This window comes from Cryptotermes secundus, unplaced genomic scaffold (genome assembly GCF_002891405.2).
Source record: "Cryptotermes secundus unplaced genomic scaffold, Csec_1.0 scaffold1606, whole genome shotgun sequence".
NCBI lineage: Eukaryota > Metazoa > Arthropoda > Insecta > Blattodea > Kalotermitidae > Cryptotermes > Cryptotermes secundus.
In genome coordinates, this window is record NW_019738371.1 from 51,950 (window position 1) to 72,996 (window position 21,047).

The 21,047-nt window shown below is 42.8% G+C and overlaps 1 long non-coding RNA gene across 1 annotated transcript in view; it reads right to left on the reverse strand.

Moving 5' to 3' along the window:
• Positions 1 to 13,580: 13,580 nt before the first annotated feature.
• LOC111871020 overlaps positions 13,581 to 21,047 on the reverse strand; it is a 524,678-nt gene continuing 517,211 nt past the window's right edge. Inside the window, exon 3 of the long non-coding RNA XR_002843962.2 lies at positions 13,581 to 13,706. This is a non-coding gene — a long non-coding RNA (uncharacterized LOC111871020). The remainder of the gene's footprint in view (positions 13,707 to 21,047) is intronic.

Sequence of the window (21,047 nt, forward strand, 5' to 3'; positions counted from 1 at the left end):
TGTGACTTTTAATAAGTTTGTCTAGAATGTAATTCATTCTTCTGCACTGTGCTGTGTCTGTAATTGGCCTTGCGGCTGTTGACTCGGCACATTAATAATAAAGAATTTAATTTAACTGAATTGAATTATTACAAATTATGGCTCTACAGCCCTTTGCTGGGCCTTGGTCGCTTTTTCAGTTTCTTGATCCTATACACAGTTTGTAGGACTCCTTGGACGGGGGATCAGCCAGTCGCAAGGCCGCTAGCTACAGACAGAATAAACTCACACAATACAGACATTCATGCCTTGAGCGGGATTCGATCCCATGATCCAAGGGTTCCACCGAGCGAAGACAGTTGATGTCTTAGAACGCGCGGTCACCGTGATCGGCGATTTTTAACCATGCTTTGTATTATAACAACTGGTTTGCTTGAGGCTATACATAAACTGGAGCTTCCGGTACCCCACACAGAACTGCTATAAGTTCTATGAAGGATGTCTCTTCCAATCTTGTTTTCGGAAGAGGACCTTCCTTGTAATATGTTCTGCATTCTATCCACATAACTTTGACCTCTGTACCTGACCACCCTTCCGCAAGTACAGAAATCCGTAATTTCCTCCCGGAAACCTAACTCCAGCAGCACTTTACCAAGTTAAAAATCCCCGGCCACACAGCTCAGAAAATAGTGCATCTGATTCGCACTTGGGGTCAGAAAATGAATCCCGTAAATAGGAAGAGTGACTCCAGAAAGATGTTACTTTGCCAATAAATTTTCAAAAGTTAATTAGGTAATCAATTACTTTTACAATATAACAAAGATTACTAGGGGTTATTATTGTTGCTATCGGTGTCTGCGCATTAACTCAAAATAAGATACAGCCGTTTCTTGCACACGTCTAAGACCCCCCACCCGTCCAAACAGAAGTTTCTATCTGAGCTATGAAAAGTTCGAACGTAGATCTGAATTTCCCAAGGCAGTGAAGAGTTTCACGGTTCTGATGTCACGCTGTAGATTAGCAGGCGGTACCAATGTTCCGCATGGCCGTGCTGCCTCCACGACGGACTGCAGTACAGTCACGTGACCAGCAGACCATAATGTGTTAGCATATATAAACCGATTACACAAGCATAGTGAGCAAGATGGCACATGCGGTAAGGCTCAGAAGGAGCCTGGCTCGAATTAGGCGGGGACACCAACTATCGAAATTTCCTGAGTCCCAGGATCATATCTCGGTCGCCGTGCAGTCAGAGCTACTTACAGCGTCGTTAAATAAACCACAAACAAAATAACACGGATACACAAATAGCAGAAACATTATAATCAGACATACATTATATACAGACTGCGTACCAGAGACCATGAGCCTGTATGCATGAAACTAACGTCTTAACGGCGAGTCTGTCTGTTCAGTCCGCGATTTTTGTAAGCCTACCGTGTATCCTCAGCGGGCGGGAGAATCTTCACTTGGTAGGATCGACACAACATATCATTTCCTCAAAAACAACTGAAGGCACAAAACAATAATCACGATGAAGGTATGAAGATACAAGGCCTTAGGACCTACAACTTTTATTTTAAACACTGTTCTGAATGAAGAATATTTAAAGAAATAAAATCAGTTATGATCCCGTGTAGTACTTACACATAGTGCAACTGACTGTTTTACAAGAGACTGATCAGTAAGTTCAATAAGCAACATTTATTACCGACCTGTGAAACTGCTAAGGACCTTATCCTGGATGTAGACCTATAGTTATTTTATGATGCGCAAGGGAGGACATTGCAAAAAGTTGCTAATCAAATTTCACACGCATGGCAACGCTGTTTTCATCAAGAAAATGAAACGCAAAAACACGTTTCCAGGAGCAAAAACACTAAATTCCGTTTTATATTATAATGACTATGAAACCTAATGCAAGTGAACGCTTACAGAATGACGTGAGGCCAGATGAGTGTCATATCTTAACAACAGTACTGTAGGAGCTGAGGAAAACTGAGATCTCCGTCTCCCCTGAAACATTCAAATTACTTTCACGGGTGGGAGGGAAGTTTGGTGGGAAGACAGAAAAGTACCGTGGACTTTCTTCTGTCATAAAATAAAAGGTCGAGGCGAAAGAAAAGTAATATTATTCAGACCTGAAAGCTTTGACCTTTCCAAGGAAGGTTATCAGAGAGGTACGATATAATGTGGCTTGCGGGTACGCCTGCAGAACGAAATACCTTGTTGTCTTCACATTCCCCGGGGAACTGAAATTCACTTTGCAATGAACTGCAGCAACAGCCCATTTTATCTTTCATTTCGCAGTCTGCGTAATTCACCACCAATGCAGACCGGTTTACAACAGAACAATCCTGTTTCGCGATACAGCAATTTCGTGCAGAGCTACCAGTCGGTCACAGTTTGCTTCAGGACATGCGCTTTTCATCTGTAATGGCTTATTTCCTTGTTTACACCACTGATCGAATTTTCCGTTTATTCATACTGAAGAAACCACGACCGTCAACCGTAGGGTGACAATACCAACTACCCTTATACAAACTCGGCAAAGGGGGAAGTAGCCGACCACTTAAATCACAGTGGTTACTGTAAGTACTACAGCATGCGGCAGCGTAGTTGGTTGAGGGGCTATGCTACAAGCCGGAAGGTCGCGGGTTCAAGTCCCGATGAGGTCGTTGGATTTTTTTCAGTTGACCTAATCCTTCCAGCCGCACTATGGCCCTTTAACAGAAATGAGTACCAGGAATTAATTAAATAATTTTCCTGGGGAGTAAAGCGCGGCCGGCGCGTAAGGCTGACAACCTTACCGCCATCTTTGAGCCGATTTTCTAGATAATGTGGGACCCTCAACGTCTCACAACCCTATGGGCGTTCACGGCCTGGTACAGAGATACCTGTACTTTTACTTTACTACCTGCTTTCACATTTAAAAGCTCTTCATTTCGTCCATATAATGTGTGTACTTTGGCATGACGCCCGAAAGCCAGAAAAATACATTGCCGGACAACGGTTCGCTAAAGCCCATATCCGCGGCAACGGATATGCATGCAGAAATCGCAGCGTTGCTGCGAAATTGACACACGTTTCATAGCAACGGACAGATACGGAATACAGACGAACTGTACGAGGTGGTGATCCCTATTCGGTTCGTCCCGAGTTATAAAAAAGAGGACTCCGACCCGAGAAAGATCGCTCTGGCAAGGGCCAGCAGCATATGCACAAGACAGACCCGTCCTCTCGTCAGAGAGGGCGTCCCACGAAAATAAAACCGTAACTGTCAAACGGTAATAATTAATATCTGGTCATGAGCCCCAGATGGGGCTCGACACCAAGACTTACTGAACGACTGACCGTCAGTCGCAATGTGACTTCGACTTTGACTTGACTTGATTCGAGAGTTCATTCCCCATTTATTCGCAAGTGAATTCAGAAGGCAGTTCAACAGTTGAGTGTTCAGCCGTGGAGTGTCAACCAGCGGACAGCAGAAGCGGAAGAAGTGAACGACTCGTAAATCAGAACCAAGTCAGTCACGGTGAAGGAGAGGACACTCGAAGTCCAGTAAGGAATGGAGCGAGTCTCAGACAGTCACTGATTCTCAGCTGTTATAATTGCTTGTAAGTGACTGTAACTAGGTGTAATTGTAAAGAAGGCGGCCATTAGTCCTTGGGACTCGGACCCGAGAATGACTGCACTGCCTCCTTGAGAAGCAGCCAGTTGTGCATCTACTCAAGAATTTCCCAGCATTTTATGGAACCCGAAGGTTCATTACCGTGTTCACAAGAGCCCTCCATTTGTTCATATCATGAGCGAGATCAATCCAGTCTATACCACCACGTCCTTTCTGTCTACGATCCATTTTAATATTATCCACTCACCTACGTGTTCGTTTTTCTAGTGGTCTCTCGCCTTCTAGCTTTCCCACCACTATCTTATACGCATTCTTCTTCGCTCTATTCGCGCTGCACGCCATGCCTATCTTATCGTCCTTGACTTGATCATTCTAATTATACTTGGAGAAGAGTACAAGTTATGAAACTCCTCAGGACGCAGTTTTCTCCAGCCTCCTGTTACTTCGTCTCTCTTCGGTCCAAATATTTTCTTCGGCGCCCTGTTCTCAAAAGCCCTCACTCTATGTCCTTACGTTAATGACAGAGATCAAGCTTCATACCCATACAGAACCACGGGAAAAATTATAGTTCTGTATACTCCCATTTTTATGTTTTAAGACAGCAGACGAGAAGACAAGAAGTTTCTGGACCTAATAGTAGGAAATTTTTGGATTAGAAACTTATAAGAAAAATGCTTACGTCTACAGACTTTACTAAACATTTCGTTGAAACACATTTTAAACAGCTTAATTAGTTTCAAGGGTACCCCAAACTCTATGAGGATATTGCACAATACTTCCATCCTAAATTAATCATAGGCTTTCTTGAAGTATACGAATAGCTGATGCACTCTCATTGTACTCCCATTTTTTCTCCAATATCTGATGAACGCAAAATATCTGGCCAGCAGTTTATCTGTTACGTCGAAACTCACACTGATGATCCCCTATAATTTATTCTACATATGGACTTAAGCTTGGATAAAATTTCATACGAAGTCGACAGCAGTGATATCCCACGCTAATTACTACAGAGTTGTCTTCAGACCATTAGTACCAGGCTTCACTGTGCTGTGAAACCGGAGAAACTGACTGCCAGGTTGCATGAGGTCAGGACTGCAGTTACACGTGTTACTGCCGCCTGCCAGGCCGATTAGTGGGAGAATGGCTGACTAGTCGGCCCATCCGGCAGTCACAAATGTAAGACAGTACAGCAGAGTAGGCAGAAGGGAAATGAACGGTGTTTTCGTCATTTTGGCATGAGTTTCACCAAAAGGAAAGTGAGGAATCTGTCAGAACGGCCGAAGTTGGAAGAGCTATGAACCACGTACCTCGTACACAGCATCTAATATCGATACAATTCAACAAAACGATTGTCTCCAGATTGAAAAATCTATGTACTTAGCCACAAACCGGTCACGGTAGCCGAGCGGTCTAAGGCATGCACTGTCTTCGTTCGCTTGGAAGCCTTGATCTTGGGTTCGAATCCCACTCAGGGCATGGATGTTTAGTTTGTGGGTGTGCGTTTTTTTTTTTTTTTTGTTTTTCTGTGTTTGACTACAGGTAGAGAGAGGCCTTGTGACGAGCAGATCACTCGCCCAAGGAGTCTTATCGTATGTGTAAGGTCTAGAAAAACCGAAGTGAACGGAGAAGTTCATGGAGGTAGGCCTAGGCCCACTGGGGCTGTAGTGCCAAGGAAAAAGAATATATTTAGCCACAGAGGTTTGAAATTCAGCACACAGAGCGACGGTCCAAACCTGTTACAGTTCTCCGAGGAAGCTGCTGTACTCTTTAGTCGCTTCGAAAGGGGTTACTGGTTTATTGGCGAGTTATGACTTGTTCCTCGTATCTGGACAGAAGACAACTGCCTTGCTTTTTCTTTTACTATCAGTTCGAATGACCTAAAGGGGGCAAGGTCACCAAGGGAGGTAAGGCTGTAGTTTCTGAAGACGTGATTTTTTGACATGCGTAGCTGTCATAAATTGCTTTCGGAAGGGTTTAGCTAAATCCTAAAGTGAAGAATGTGAAGGGTCCGAGTTCTGCATCTTGAGAAGTGCTTTAGTCTCGAAGGTCTTCACGTGATTTGCTCGTGCTAGTTGCATAATGACTTCGGCTAGTTAAAGTCAGCCAATTCGGGAGACAAATTCTTGTCTGGGAGAGATGTTATCATGTTTTCAAATCCTTCTTGGGGATGAAGAAACGCTCTTGAGGGGACTTGGTGTCTTATATTAATTGGAGTCAGACGTGACAGGGCTGCACTCCTCATGTCTCTCTTAAGGCGCGTCCACATTACTCGTGCTCTTGTGACTCGCGAGCATAGCGAGTCACACGAGCACGAGCACGAGTAATGTGGACGCGCCCTAAAGTAATCAGGCCGTATTACTCCTCGCTTGCGCGAAGGACGTTGTCAAGTTTCCGTTTCGAATAAATAAACACTTTATGAAGAGTGGAAGTTGTGTCGTTGATATGGAGAAGTGGACTGGCTTCAAGGGTGCAGCTACCGGTTGCCTCAGTTATTGCCGTGACGGGAGCCTGAGAGGAAATGAGTGATCTACCGGAGCGGGAATGCAGATACAAAGGAAGGAAAGGAAACGGTTACAACAGAGACTAGCAGCTAAGAAGCTGGAAGTTCCGATGACGGCCTCTAATACTGCATTACTCTATTCCTACCAGGTGATTGTTGCGTTTTATATAACATTAACTATTATTACAGAATGGCATGCTGGCGAGCGTCCTGTTGAATGTAATAATAATATTAATAATACACAAACAAAAGTCATTCGCCGAAAACCGAATATACGAACGATTTGATGAAAAACTTGCTGTGAGACAACTGTAAAGGATCATGCCAGAGAACATACGCGTTCTAATAATGTGTTGAAGATCCATGTTCGGATTACGCGCTTTGGTAGAGCTTAAGAAGTCAAGACGAGAAAATGGTCACATTTCTTCGATCGTAAACATGACACAGGGACAATACGGTTGTTTCTGCTGCTGCAGTTTCTGACTGACTGCTAAACTGCTTCTGGGCCTCGCGAGAACAGTGATTCTTGATTCCAAGTCCCCACATTTTGCTGTCTGATGGCTCAGAAGCCTTCAGACCCTCCCATACTGTTCCTCTTGCTCTTATTCTTTACCCTGCAGAACGTGGAGAGACTTAGTTTCCTCAGGATCCTTTATTACTGGGTGGAGGAGAAGACCATCTCAGGAGAAAACATATAAGACTAATAAACATCACTGATTCGAGAGGGATTCGAAAGTGCGAGCCTTCAGCCGTCGTCCAAGGCTCGAAGCTGCTGCATATACTCCCTCTGTATACGCATATACTACCATGACTGTTAATATTCACATTAATTATTAATATAGTAATTAATTTCAGTCGAGAAACAAGAGGGAAAGAGACCATTTGGGAGACCTAGGAGTAGTTGAGAGAACAATTTGTATCAGGATTGATTTAGAAGCATGGGATATGAGGGTTAGTCTACCCTCAACTGGCCCACGAGAGGGGCCAGTGGAAAGGTTCTTGCAAACACGGTAATGAACACTGGAGTTTCATAAATGGCAGGGCAATTGCTTGACGACCTCAGTGAATATAAGTTTTTCAAGAAGTTACTGATCCACGGATTTGCTAGATTATTTAGCTGGGGAAGTCCATATTAGTAAATAGAAAACACGTGTGCCCTAAGTACCAGTATTTAACATAAGTACTTTACGGGAGGGCAATTACTTTTACTGCCGACGAAAGGGAAATATTTTGAAGTGGCCACGCAACAAAGAAGTACGCGAGAAAAATTCCATCTTTGCAAAAAGTGTTAATAATAATTTGAAATGACTGAACACATGTTCTAAATTATATCAAACTACTTAATTCTTTTTTTTTCAATAATTAAATCGGACATATCCTAAATGTCAGCAGGTGTTCCAACGCTTACGCTGAACCTGAAACACGTCTTACTCCCTGCCACCCACTTCTAGATACAATAAATTATATATTACTGAATTTATTTCGAGTACAACAAACCTTCTCGTTTCATTTTCCGCTACTTACGCTGTTTTGGAAATAAAATATTTACACGAAAAAAACCTAAAAATCAATCCAGTTTTGTCAAGGACTTTAAAAACGTCGCAATGTTTGAAATGTGAGTGGTGGATCTCCCGGCACTTGCACGGCCCTCAGCTGAACGTCTAGATATAGCAATAGACGGACACAATTTCAAGACACTGCAAACAAATTAGAATAAAACTGCATTTGCATGCTGTTGCTTCTTACATATCAGCTATCATGACTCGTGGTACGCGGGTTCAAACCCGGCGGAGGTCGTGGAATTTTTAAGGGCGGAAGAATTCAGGGAACAAGTCCTCCGGGAGGGACTTTAAGCCGTGGGTCCCGTGTCGTAGCTTTACGGCATGTAAAAGAACCTCATATCTCCAAAGGAGGTCACTGAGCCAAATTCAAGGACGTTTCCCGCCCAACAGTAGTCTATAACGCCTCTGATAGATGGGGGAGGCATTATAGATACCGCCAAGCCAGTAGAGGCCGAACTCGCTGGCTCGGTCGGGACTGATGGTACGCACCAATATCGGTAGGGTATAGAGACTGGTAGAATATCATAGAGGGAAGCACAATGGACCAATACAGGTCTAAGTGCATGGGGAAACCCACCCTCTCCAATAACTAACTAACTAACTAACTACATATCGGCTAAGAAAACCGGTATGGCCCACTACTATGTCCTTACCTTACACTTCACACCAAGCGAAGCGTCCAGCAGCCAATTCTAAGCAATCTTATATAACTTACATAACACTCACCAAGTAACACGTTTCGGGTTCTAAAGAGGCCGCTGAGGAGACACATGCATGGAACCCGCGTACCTTTCATATAAGCATTGCGAGAATGTGGCTAGCTCCGTTTAGAAAGAAACGGGCCAGCTATCCTGAAAACTATCGTGCTTCTCCTCAGTCCTCGCACAAGATTGCTGCTGCAGGGTCTTGTAACAGTCCAACTATTCTGCCCCATGCCTTTACTTCCTTTAGCACCCTGTCATGTTCAATGTTAAAAGTTCAATCATGAGATTTTAACGGATTTACATAGTTCTAGAACCCACTCAACATGAAAATGCGGTTTCTGAAAACCTGTCTGTTTATGTGTGTGTGGGTTGGTGGATGAACGAATGGGTGGATGGATGTGCCCCTAGGTAGCGCCTGAATGGTTCAACGGATATCATTCATATTCAGAATTGAAGAGTTTATCCGTCACGCGTCGTTACCTGGTGAATATGAACATTTTAATTCAAACATAGGGGCTCTGCAAATGAGCCTTAAGACACAAAATTGCAATTTTCTTGAAGACGAAACTTCAGTAATTTATGAAAACGACCTCCTTAAACAAAACTGTATAAGTGGTACCTTTGGGCCCAAAACGTAGTCAAGGTCAGCTGCGTAAGAGGAAGTTTAGCTGCAGGATCGCGGTGGAAAGGAGAACTAGATACTGTGGTACTACAGACCCAAGCAGACCTATTTTAGCAGTTCCTTAACAGAGACAAAGCTGGAGCACTGACGGAATAATTTCTACCGGAAAACTGCTTCAGTGCCACTTTGTCAATCTCACTTTCCACATGAAGTACCCTGGGGTTTAACTCCGTGGAGGGATACCGGTGTCTGACCGCCTGAGCCTTCGTCCCACATCCTTACCAATCCATCAGTTATAACCTCCATTCAACCGTACAGATGAGCAGTTCATACAGCCTTGTAAATTAGTGAAATAAATAAACGCACATTCTTTAGATTTCTTCTACGTATAACGAATGACTTTTCCAACAAGATCTCAGGCGACGTAGACCTCTGTGCATTGTGTCCATACAGATAAATGAACACTTAGCAGAAATTATATCAAAACAATAATGCAGGGTGGATATTTTTCCGTTTTCCTTTCAAAATATGGCTTTAAAATGTAAGCAAAAATTAGTCTATGTGCTTTTTGGAGGTACATGAGCAGCCCAAAATAAAACCTAGAATTCGTATACGCATTGAAGAAAACTGCGTAATGAGGAGCTTCATAAATTGTACTCTTCTCAAAGTACAATTAGAATGATAAAGTCAAGGAGAATTAGATGGGAAGGGCATGTAGCACGAACGGGGAGAACGGGAATGCATATATGATACTGGTGGGAAAGCCATAAGGAAAGAGGGCCCTAGGAAGACCAAAATGTAGGTGGGTGGACAATATTAAAATGGATCTTAGAGAGATAGGATGGGATGATATGGATTGGATTGATTTGGCTCAGGATAGGGACGCAGTAATGAACCTTCGGGTTCCATAAAATGTTGGGATGTTCTTGAGTAGCTGCTGGCGGCTTCTCCAGAAGGGCTCAGCTCCATGAGTGAGTTGTTTCACATGTGCGTCCATATTTCAGATCTCACTTTCAAGTCAAACATAAAAGGGAAACAGTTGGTGGACACAGAGTTCTCGTTGAAACAGGAAAGATTCTCTGCTCTAAAGCATCTGAAATTCCTGACCTATGCACGGCCCAATATGCAATGTCATGCTATAAACATGCCGAGCCGAGTCTGGTAGCATGGTTCCGCATCCGGTTAATCGAGTTCCGAGTCAAACCACCTCAAGAGAGCTCTTTATTATTCTTCGTTTCTATGGACTGACATTGCCTTGAGGCGATATCGACAGCTGGTGGCCCGGCGATAATATGAATGATAAATTGCGAAGGAAGTAGCCACGCATGGATTACAGTATTATCCTAGTCTCCGAGGTTTTCGTGGTTCTGATCCGTCAATCTGCCAGCAGATTACCTCGCAATATGTCAAAACAGCATTCTTTCCAATTCTAACAATAAATATAACAATTTATCATCAATCTATATTCAACCAACATTGCGTCTCAAATACCTCGCCGCCACCCACCGCCATCAGTAATGGCGTGCGATATTTCAGTCACAACATTAAGAGCCTTAATCTGAAAGTTTTGTTATTACAATATGCTTACAGTTCGGCCTAAGAAAATTAATGTTATGTATATAAATTACTTACATAACTGAGAGCTTCATGTATATTCTTCGCCATACATCACTAGATAACCAAGTAATAGAAGGTTGGATGGGCGCAAAACATAGCATTAAAGCCTACGTCAGAGGATAATATTAAAATGATTCTAAAAGGTGGTGGTTTCAACTGGGTCAGGATATAATCGAGTGGTAGCTGGGTTATTTTGAACTGGATAATGAATTTCGGCTCCAAAAAAGGCGGTTACTTTCTTAAGTAACCGAACATGGGTCTCTCCATGTTTATGCTATATCTTATGCTCACCACAAGACGTCAGGTTTGTTGACGTTATGCCTCATGTTCTTGTCGCCATAGCAACTGGACTCAAGGCATGGTTCTTTCCATAGCAGGGCCCAAATGATCTAATTCTCACATTTTCATAATGAACTCACATTCTGTTAATTCCGTACTTAAAATTTATGCTGCCTTTCTTATAAATTTAAATGTTGTTTCATATGCCTGTGTTTAGATCGGCACGGCCCTCAAGAAAATACCACAATTTTCATTTTGAGGCTTACTAACCTATCCGAAGAGGCTGTAGCTAACTTTCGGTGAATACCCGCGTGCTGAAGATTAATGAAACTACATGCAAAGCCCCCGAAGTTTTCCTTCATTCCAGAAAGTTGATGCTACTCAGAACGCCGTACGCGAAGCAACGATGATCAGAAATGTTCGCCACTACGGGAATGCAGGAAGAGCGTGCGTTCACGCATCTGTAGGAGACTTCTGGCACCGTTTTTAGAAGTACCTAGGACTGAATTATTACTGCATAGCTTCCAAGAATTTATAAGGTCACGGGGGTCAGTGAAATGTCAATGAATTTAAATACTTGAGTGTCGAAGTATGATGCAAGCAGCCGGAAGGAAGCAATGTCCACTGTGGCCTTGCGATGAGAAATGCGCTCTGTGAAGATCAGTGTAACAATTCATTCAGAAAATCTAAATGGTCCCGACCTCCTGGGAGATCTAGGCATAAGATGGTGATAGTATTAAAATGGATTTTCAGAAGACTGGTGTGAGGGTGTACATTCCTATCCAGTGGGTACTGGAGGCGATTTCCCAGGGATAAAGCGGTCGGGGCGTGAAGCTCACCACTCACCTATAACTAGTGCCGAGATCAAGAATGGTGAAACTATATCCCCATTCCCCCATATGTCTTCATGGCATAGCGCTTAACTGAATACACTATTACAGGCAGGAACCTGGGACGCGCGTAAGGGTGCCGCGACCGTGCCTTGTGCGAGCTCCAGGTCCCACTGGCCCGGTGGGTAGACAGGACTCGTTAGCCGCGGTGGGCAACTTGTCTAACAGAAGCAAACCCTGAATACAGACTCTGGTCCTCCAAGGCAACAGGCTAGCAACCTGCTGACGTAGGACATAATTACCCATAATCCTCCACGGTGCTTCATGCGTGAGGGTGGAAAGGGCTACCGAGCTCAAATCTTGCATATTCTTCTTCTTCTTCTCCTTATTATTATTATTATTATTATTATTATTATTATTATTATTATTAAGACCAAGGTGGTGGTGGTGTGGTAAGTGGTAACAATAACACTGTTTTCATGCTCGTGTAAATGACGTTCTTCTCAAATTTACATGCGTTTTTTTTAATAATATCCAGCAACAATGCTGATGTTCGTCAAGAAGTGAGAACCACCTTGCTTTACCCACTTTGCCACAGTTGAGGAAAGGGTTACACTTAAGTTAACTTTTATCGAGTTGATGCTATTTATGGCGAAGTGTATTTTGTTATTATTTTACATTAACCTTCACGAGGCCAAAGCTAATATACTTTGTAACATGGATACTTGAAGGTCGGCAACAAGGAGTGCCCGCTGTGTTTACACAAGATACAAGTCATCCAGAGTGGACACCCTTAAGAAATAAGACGGTTACCCTCAACCAGATTTAGATAAGTGTATTATGGTCGTGGAACTACTTCAAGCTCAGAAAGAAAATCAGGCTTGGTTCGAGATTGGTAAATTGGTTTCATAAACGAAACACATCGATTGGACACTGCAGGCGGTATTCTGTTCTTCTGTTTCAAACAGGAAATAGTAAAGCACAGTAACAAGTAACTGCGCCTTGAACGCAACAACTGCAACAGTACAGTCTGTACTAAAATATTCAACTACTTCTTAGTCCCTTTCTTCAAACTGGTTCCCAAGGCCCTCGGAAACCTATGTTACGCATTTATATGATTCTGAAGATATCATTAAAGATATTGTTAACACCGCTACAGAATAACCAAAATTGAGAAATATCCGAAGAAGTATTCAGGTTGTGATGAACTTCTGCCTAACCTGAGTACAGGGGGTCAACACGTAGATCGGTTAATTTCAAATCTCGTTAACCCCCCCCCAAAAAAAAGACTTGGCTTCTACTGGAATAACAAACGCATCATATAGAACGTCGTTATCATACGTACATCATGCAACGGTCCAGCTCAATTCATTATAAAGCATATAAATTTATTCACTAAATAATTTCGCTTATTGTGTGTTCCTTACTGGAAGTTCATAATACGAATGCAAATTGAGAAGGCTGTGTCCAGCATTCCACATGTTAAGTTTCATATTTTGACTGGAAATGCAAACATAGATGGAAATTTCATTATTTCTCACAGGTCCAACAATAACCTCATTTTACCTGAAGCTCAAATAAAACATATTGAATTTCTCTAAGCTGACACAGCGGTGTTGAAAATTCATCCCTATAACATAACGTCGATTGGTACAGATATATAAATTATTTTACACATCTAGTGTCTCTCTGCAAGCAGCACTAATCCGATTTCCAACAGTGTCACCACAATCTCTAACGTGTTTATTTTAGCTAGCGCTTGTCCCTCTGCCAGTGTCCACGCTTCATATCTTCGGAAAAGGTTGCGAAACGTTCATCAGCCTAGTGTCGATCAGAGTGGTCAACTTTCTACTTGTACGTCACCGAACACTGACCTGTGGTTCGGAGCTGAGAGCGGAATGGTGTTCGTTGCTGGCAGACAAAGATCTCTTGTGGACACGCTGGTGCTCGAACAAGTAATAGCCCTGGAGGCTGCCGATCTGAAAAACAGCAATAATAAAATATTAAGTATATTTATTTCATTCCTGATTATTTACTAAAATGTCTAATAACAAGTTTAGGATTCCGTTTTATTTATTTGTTTTAAGTTTATTTAACGACGTTTCAATCAACTTAGATGTCAATGTGATGTAATAATGAACAATGGGCTCGAGACAATACACCTGAAGTAGGAGATCGTGGGGGCCTAGTTAAAGAACGATCCCAGTACTTTGTGGAGGGAGACCACGAAAAACCTCCGTCGCAACCCCGGCCAAGACTCAAACCGAGAATATCCCAGTACAAGTGACAAGCGTTTCGCTTGAACCAAGCTGCTCAGTCGACGCATCGCACCTCTGACAGGAGAGAAGACGTAACTGTGAATCCCATTGAAAGTCCCGGTCGAGACCGTAAAATTCGTGCTTCGTAACCGGGAGGTGCGGATTTCAAACCGCGGTCCGCACACCCACTACCGTAGCTGAGGGTTTCCTAAGCTTCGCTCAAATTCTTCAGCTGAAAGCCGGGAAAGTGCCTTAAACAAGACCACGTCCGCTTAACTCTGTATGTGTTAGAAGGTTTATATCTGAGCTAGTGAAAGCGTCGTTAAATAAACAATTCAATATTATAAGACACGGGGCGCCCTCAGGCTCCGCTGTTACGTTTCCTGTAATACAGCCACTGCTTTGCACATGAAGTCACACAAACTGACATGGACAGATTATTGGGATATGTTAGGACTACTGATACAGCCTCTGACATCTGCCCATCTGCTGGCAACGTCACGGACCACCACTGGCACCTAAACATTTCACCCCGAGTTCTTCTGATTCAACATACAAAGTGCAACCGAAATGCTTAACCGCGGATACTCGACAATGCTTTAGCCAATCTAACTACAGACCTTCATTTCATGTCTGATTTCACTGTTGCCTTCTCACTCCACGCGATAACTCGATCCCAGACCGCGCCTGGCACACATCCTCACACATTGCAGCACATGTACGCATAAATATGGCCACATTTCATGTGACCGGCGATACCAGTGAACTCCGTTGATTTCCATAAAGAATTCAGAAATGCTCCCATTAAGCAACAATACGTACAGCTGTAAATGGTCTTCTTGTCCCTGTGCTTAATTAACTAAGCACCACGCTATGCAGACGTAAAGGGGGTGGTCATGTAGCTCCACCATTCTTGATCTTGGCACAAAAAGGGGGTGAATGGTCAGCTTCAACCCCCTGCCACTTTCTCTCTGAGGAAAATGGATAGGAGGCTGGATGGGTCCCTGAGCTGGCAACTAAATACTCAGAATCTTATTCACAAATAATTTTATATTAAGATTCTAAATGCCTTTAAAAAACAATTAACAGTTTCCACGTTAAGTACCATTAAACGTGTTCTGAAATTGTCACAGCTACTCTGTAGATATGTTACTGCAAATAATGAAATTAATAAAGAGTTTTTCTTCAGGTTCCCAGAGCAGCGACTATGAAAAGTACGATCTTCTGAGAGGCAACGTCGAATAATTCGGCAGAAGTCCACCGAATTTTCGGAGGAACGTAACGCCTCCATCTTCAGGATCATAGAGTAAACCAAAGCAATAAGCCAGGAGTAATCAAGTGAAAACCAAATCTACGACCCTGATGATGGAGGCGATAATTTCCACGAAGAGCCGGTGGACTTCTACCGAAGTACATGGCGTTAGAACCCTGAAGATCGCACACATAACATAAGAGACCCTGGTTTCTGACAGCGTAAAAATGCCAGACCTGCTTTACATAAGCAACATAAAGATGCTACCATCCATTACAATTTCTTTAGCAGTGGTTAGACGTAACTAAGCATAAGAAACTGCTCTTGAACGAGCCAGCTACCATGAGAGCACTCTTAATTTTGGTTATACCCCCAGCTGTAACACGTAAATGCCCCTCCAGTTAATTAGCTCGGGATCACTAAGACTGTTCCACTTGTACGACTGAGATGGAGTCCATCTTTTATTGCCGTTGTTGCGTAACAGCCCGGTTTGGGCAGCTCGCTCATGACACTTAGAAGTAAAAACAAAAATTGTTTACTGCAGGTGGGATGAGCCATAATACCATTTCTATCTTAAAAGATGGGGGGAAAAAAATTAGTCATATGTGGCTCACAGGCTAAAGAACTCTATAACAACTGGGATAATTAAGCTTCGAGGCGCACACAAAATATTAATTATCAAGCCTGCACATATGAATGTGCAGACATGAAATATTATATTTTACCCCTGTGAACATTCGGAGATTCTATGTCAAAATGTATTAAAATTACTACATGCATAAAATTAGGAAGTGCTGTTTACTTATTGCATTATTCCAGAATCCCCAGAAAATTAACCCCAAAACAACTCCAAACAGCAACACACCCTGAGATGAGTAAGTGTTGGCTCAATTCATCGGCCAACAGACACAGAATGCGCGCGTAACAACCGTACTGCGCGTCAAAGTTAAATATGAGAGACCTGCCCAAAATCATTATTCTTACATTAATAACATATTCAAATTGTTTAATATAAAATACATGGAATCTAATTTATCAGTAAAATTGTATTTTACCATTGGCACTTGGAACCATCAGAAAACTCATTTTGTAGGTCCCAAATAAAGTGAAATATAATTTTACTGGTAGCTTCATACATAACACAACAATACACAAATGTTTGAGACACATGGGATCTGTCTGCACAGCCATAATTAAGGTAAATTTAATAGCTTACGATCACTTCCACTGGTCGACTTTAGTGTTGGGGGTGTCCAACCTGCGAATTTTATTAATTCGGTGCAAAAGATTTAGTTGTTTGTATTTAAAATTATTAACTGAACAGTAATTTAAAAACAGTCATTTAACCTCTGAAAGCTCATTGCTTACGCGGAGTACAGAGAGCCAGATATTGTCTTCTATCCAAGGAAGCAAACAGAGGGTTGTTCAAATGAAACCCGTTGACGGAGTTGTTAGCGAATACCGCCGGTTGCAGGTGATCGTGTGGCTGTGTGAATGACACACCAGCGCCCAATCACTGGCTGTGACGTCAATACGATGCATGTCTTAGCTACCACGCAGACTACTAGTAACGGCTTCCATTCCCACGCCCACAACAACCCCGAAAGAACGTCATCTAAATACCTCCCCTACATCTCTTCCCGAGCCATATCGCAATCCTACCGGTATATCGGCAACGCCATTACAACCCCTCCCCCGAAACAAAAGAAACTGAGTGTTTGTACAGACCAATCACTTTGTTAAACGACCAGTATATTAAACATTATCTGAAAGGTACATGACATATCTTGAGGTGTGGTTTAAGGTTGTTTCTCAATAAGTGAAACAGAGGCACTAGGTGGAGTCGAAAACAGAGCTCTGGGCTCTTTCATCATCCTCTGAGGCACTGGAATCATTAAGTCTACGGACCTTGGCCAATTTCTGACAAATCTTTCAATCTTCCGTCCGAATCCTAATCTTTCCGTCACTAATGCGCCAACATGAACATATCACAGCAGGCGCTGCGTCCGTGACAAGTTCTGTGCTACTGTAGCTGTGCGTCCATGTCAGTGCCACTCACATCATGCGAGCAGCATCAACATAATCAGCATTATCACCGATACCGTCACCTTCGCAGGCGACAACACAGAACAGCTAATGAAGAGAACAGGAGTATGGCACAGGGAAAGCTATGGAGATGCAACTGTTATAAAATTTTACACCCACAGCCCCAAAGCGCAATAAAACGAACTGCTACCAAGCTGATTAAATTCTTTGTTCGGAGTGGGAAATTAAAATTCAACATAATGCTTTTCCGTCCGTTTATGTCTGACTAGGGAGATAGAAATTAAAAGACAATTCTTTCTAACGACCCGAGATAATGTTGACAGGCTGAGGTGCAATATTTCAGTCCACTCTCCTTACAAGAGCATGTTCAGAGTTAAGTGATTCTGTCACACCGTTTACCACACCATATGACCCGAACTGTAAACATGGGTTTCAATTATCTCCGTTAGAACGATGAATAACGGGCACAGCAAAAGTGACGACAAACTTGTGTACACTGGTTACACATTCTGAACTGGGGAACAGCACTTCCATTTCCCGTCCGTCGTTTCTACATAACTGGGTTGGACTCAGCTTACAATATTGTATTACGGCAAGAGGAGCGGGCTAGCAGCCGACAAGGAGATTCCAGCCAGCCAAGCAGTGGTGGAGATCACGTGTTCGAGAGATATGGTTAACACTGCCAGGGGTCTGACTACTTTCGAAAACAGAAAAGGAAAAGAAGGAACGAAACAGAAATATGGATAAAAGGGGCAGGGCCCACATAAGGCCGATGAGACAGCCGGATGTTAAAGCTAACAAAGGATATGAGGTTCTCATAGGTGTGGTTATGAAGAGTTCTGTATTCTGGATATGACGCCGTGTAGTCCGCTGAAAGTTAACGGACGTTTCGGAGGAACATGTAGCCTTCATCTTCAGGGTCGAAGAATAGGCCAAGCAAGAAACCAGCGTGAAGCATGTAGCCAGCCTGCTACTTGCTACTTGCTACCTTCTTCACACCGGTTTCTTGCTTGGCTTATTCTTCGAACCTGATGATGCAACTCACATGTTCCTCCGAAACGTCGGTTAACTTTCAATGGACTACACGGCGTTATATTCTAGAAAACAGAACTCTTCATAACCACCTCAAATCCTACACAGGTATGTCTTTGGTCTACTTCCTTGCTCAATTTGGCACGTCTAATTCCAGTAAGCCGGCATGCACTGTCTTCGCTCGCTCGGAAGCCGGGATCGTGGGTTCGAATCCCATTCAAGGGCATGGATGTTTGTGTGCGTTTTTCTGTGTTTGTGTACAGGTAGAGGCCTTGCGACGAGCTGATCACCCGCCCAAGGAGTCCTACCGAATGTTTAAGATCTAGAAAAACCGAAGTGAAAGGAGAAGTTCATGGAGGTAGGCCTAGGCCCACTGGGGCTGTAGTGCCAAGGGGAAAAAATTCCAGTACACCATATTGCGTATCACCATCAAACTGGAAGCTAAAGAAGACTGTGGCAGAACTGCCATGCACTTATTTAACACTGGCTGTGATAGGTTCACATAAGACAAACTGCCACACATTACTTCAGGGCTTTAATGTCGAAGTAGCAACTTCAGAAGTAAGCTATTTTCTTAATACTGGCTATCATAGAAAAGAATTAAGGCGTTTGGGTGGTCTGCAGTCACAAAATGTTTACACAGAATTTAAATAAATGATCAGGAAATTAAAACTGCATAATGAGGAGCTTCATAACTTGTACTCTTCTCCAAGTATAAATAGAATGATCAAGTCAAGGAGGATAAGGTGGGCGGGGCATGTAGCACGAATGGGGGAGACGAGGAATGCGTATAGGATACTGGTGGGAAAGCCAGAAGGAAGTAGACCACTGGGAAGACCAAGACGTAGGTGGGTGGACAATATTAAAATGGATCTTAGAGAGATAGGATGGTATTGATTGGATTGATCTGTCTCATAATAGGGAGCAGTGGCGGACTCTTGTGAACACGGTAATGAACCTTCGGGTTCCATAAAATGCTGGGAAATTCTTTAGTAGCTGTAGAATTGGCGGCTCCTCCATAAGAGCTCACCTCCATGAGTAAGTAAGTAAGTAATCAGCAAATTGTTTAAAAAGATAAAATGGGGACAGGCACTCACAACTGCTATTTAACAGTGTCAATATATACAAATATAGTAAGTAACCTGCTTTCGTGCATTGCCTTATATTAACAGACTCCTATGTCGCTTGTGAATGCAACATGACATATTCTGTATATGCGTAGGCTATGTACCTCTTCGGATTTAGTTTAATTAAGAACAAATCAACAAATCATTTATACATAAACCAGAATCGTGGAAAATAATGGACAATGGTGCTCATATAATCATATGTATGTATTGTTAACCACATCGCATTGAAGCAGTAGTTAATAATTTTAAGTTTCCAGAAGTAAAAAGTTTACTTTGAAATTCATACCTTTATATACATACTTCAGTAAATGTAAGCGCACCATTTCCGCTATGCTCGGCTCCCATAATTCCTGTAATAAAACCCGCACACGCTGTCCTTGCCTCTACTGCGCAAGCAGCTTCAATGTCACGCGACAGGTGGAAGGGTTAAAACATTAAGAAGCAACATACGCCATTTTGCTCCAACAAGTTCACGCTACACTGCTTCTATATATTACAGAAATGTTTCTTTTAAGCATACAGAATGTAACACGTGAAACAACAAAAATTCCACACTTTCTACTCGTTTGTGTTTTAACAATTTCACCACAAATAACACTATTTTAATAAACATTTAACAGCTCAGCATTTGCAACTTTACACACGAGCCTCGTGTTCTCCCCACGACGTTCACTGTCAACCTTCATTCGGATGAATTCGCGGTCTGATCGGCAATTATCGGCACAGTCAAAGTAGGAGAAATAAGAAGGGGCAGGGATGAGCCTCGAAACTTCTTCCCACAGAAGAATCGTCACAGAAGAGGGTGGTTAATAAAGTCAGTTTCGTAACAATCCAGCCGTCATGAATTGCACATTTACTCGTATATCAGGGGAATAAATTAGGGAAAACTTAAAATCAGTAATGCATAATAACTTTGGACATAAGTATAAAAAAGTAACAAAAATACGTACGGTACTGGCAATCTAGAAGCTAGGCAACTCGTTTCAGATGCCATTACAGCCCTGTCCCCCAGCAACCACTGGTTTTTCAGAGTATACAAGCCTAAAAGGGAGTATGGATACATAAAACCAACTCTCGCAGTTGGCAGAACTGCATTCAAAGGGACAACCAAGCATACTTGGAGCCGTCCTGGAGATGGACTGAGGTAGTGCCCATGCCAAGGACAGTAACGTGTTTAGAAAGAAGGGTGCGCGGTGTCGGCAAGAAGGTGTAAGATAGAAATTACATTGTCATGCATTTCAAAATAGGTCTCTCTTAACAAAATGTTATAAGGAGCAAACTTCATAACTTCGGCTTCGTGGCAAGAATTGTAAACGTCAATATAGTCACATAATAATACGTCCTGCCAACATGTTTCTTCTCCAATGTCGCAAATATGAGCTTGTCCGCTGGGACGCCTGAAGAACCCATGAACCAGGGCAAAGAATAACTACAGACGAAAAGTGACGAGGGCATTTCGAAAGGAAATGATCGGCTGTTCTGCAATGGACGACCTATTCAAGCATTTCAGTCTAGCGAAGACGATCTGGATAAGCTGACTCAGCTTCTTCGCAATCGCTCGCCAACATTCTGCTCGAACTGTCATGCTTACGGGCGGGGGCG